This window comes from Eurypyga helias, unplaced genomic scaffold, assembly GCF_000690775.1.
Source record: "Eurypyga helias isolate BGI_N326 unplaced genomic scaffold, ASM69077v1 scaffold28674, whole genome shotgun sequence".
Classification (NCBI taxonomy): Eukaryota; Metazoa; Chordata; class Aves; order Eurypygiformes; family Eurypygidae; genus Eurypyga; species Eurypyga helias.
In genome coordinates this window covers 12,770-15,062 of record NW_010247320.1, presented here as the reverse complement: position 1 = coordinate 15,062, position 2,293 = coordinate 12,770, and positions in this window count along the sequence as shown.

Sequence of the window (2,293 nt, the reverse complement as noted above, 5' to 3'; positions counted from 1 at the left end):
TTGGCAGTGGCCCACCTCTGCAGCAAATGAAAAGGATTTGTCAGCAACACAAAGAATTTTTCAGTACATCAGAACAGTAGTTGTCCTCCACCCGATGTAAGTGACCAGAAATACTCTGTTATCTGTTATTATGAGGATTGTACAGGATGGCTTAGAGAACCACTGTATACACACACTGTAAAGTGGAATAATAGTAATGCACATTTGTAGCCTCTACTACTCACACAGGCTAATACAGAGCACAGACTGATTTGTATCTGGCATCAGCTCTGTAAGAGAGGTCTGTCATACACATACAGCAGTCAGAAATCTCAGCTTAAATTGGTAAGGTTCGTAGCTTTTTATCAGTTTGGTTTTAAAAGTTTTTGCTCTGTTCTACATCCTGCAGCCAGCCTCAGGACCAATTACTAGCAAAGCGAGCTGAGACACTTTGCAATATAGCTAATGCCTCCCTCTCCAGCAAATGCGACTTGTGTATGTCACGAGATATGATCACGACTACTTCAGGTTGCCTTCTACACAGTACAGGCTCCTAACCTTAGGACACCAAATTTCCAGCCTCTTAGTGTCACGTCCCCTTTCTAAAAGGTCTGAAGGCAAAGAGATCTGGTCCAAATTGTCAGTATCACTTTAAAAGCTAAGAAGGTTTTGGGATTTTTTTTTTCCCCTCAGAGGCCATATCATGGGGAATCAGCAAGATCAGATCATCCAAGCCTAAACGTATCATCTCAGGTGACCTGAAGACATCTGATGATGATAAAAGCAGGTCCTGTCCTGTGCTAATAGCCATTTTCTTCTGGTTGTTGTTACATGTCAGCACCAGCTCTACTCTGATTAGCCAGCTCAAGATAGAAAAGAGGTAAAAAATTGTCCTTCCCCACTGCACACATCCCCATCCCCACACCCCCACACATCCCCATCACAGTCCCTGTCCCCCCCACTTTTCTCAGAGAAAGAAAGGGAAGGGGATTGGCTGAAACAGTCCTAATGCCAGGAGAGAAACAGGACGAGCTCTTGCATAGGACCTAACCATTAGATCAATTTGGCTGTGTGGTAAAACATCCTAAGCTCGACATCATGTGTCCTATTAGAGGCTTGCTCCCAAGCAAGTAATTTGACTGACAAAGATCTCTAAAAACATATGCAGCATGAAACATTTCCTCTGCAGCTGGGGGTAAACAAGTTGGCTGGGTGGAGCTTTCCCTATCATGTTTATCGAATTCTGTGATTCAGGCCTATGGGTTTTTCACATCTCAGAGAAGAAATACAGTGATGCTTGCACTCTTCCAAGAAAGTATAAAAAGCTGCTTAGAAGGAAAACCAAGTGAGTCTTTCTCTTGGAAGTTAGTCTGGAATTTTGGTTTCTTATTTTACCACACAAACACACAATTTTAACAAGACCAGCAGTGACTAGTACAAGTGAGAAAGCATTAGGAACCTTCTGTCTCCTATCACTGTGGAGATGCTTTCATGACTGCTATTTTATTGCTGCCAAGATGACCTTTTTACAGACAGAAAAACAATAATCCCAGTCTAGCTGTTTATTACAACTGATTGCAAGCAGATGAGAATGCTAGAGTCCCAAAAACGTAACACAAAAAGTCTGACAGTGCAGCGAAATGGAAATTCCCTTGGAAAGCCGAACAGCCTTTGTAGGGTATTCCACCAGTGCTTTTGTGTGTCCTGGTTTTGGCTGGGATAGAGTTAATTTTCTTCATAGTAGCTAGTATGGGGCTGTGTTTTAGATTTGTGCTGGAAACAGCACCTGTCTGTATTAAACCAAGACATTCTTGTAGGCTGTGACCTCTACATTTTCCCCATGGCATATACTCTGATAAAGATCAATTTTTCATTTTTATCTCTGCAAGTGTTCCTTCACTTGTACAGCCATCAATCAAATGAATGAGACGGGTGCATTATAAGCACTTACATGAGACTGTGGATTTCCTACTGGAATTGCTGGTCTGTGGCTGAGTGAAAATGACCATTAATTTGTTATGGCAGGCAGAATACAGCAGCCCAGCAGAGGTGAGGCTGCCACAGCTTCATGCCCCCAGGTCCAACCAGTAGTGAGGTTGAGCGTTCATTCCCAGTAGACACACAGGTGCAAAGACACGTACAGCACACATACACACACATACACGACCAGATCAGCACAGGCAGACACAGAGCAGTTATGAATCACAGAATCCCAGAATGGTTTGGGGTGGGAGGAACCTTAAAGATCATCCAGTTCCAACCCCCCTGCCATGGGCAGGGACACTTTCCACTAGACCAGGTTTGTCCAAGCCTC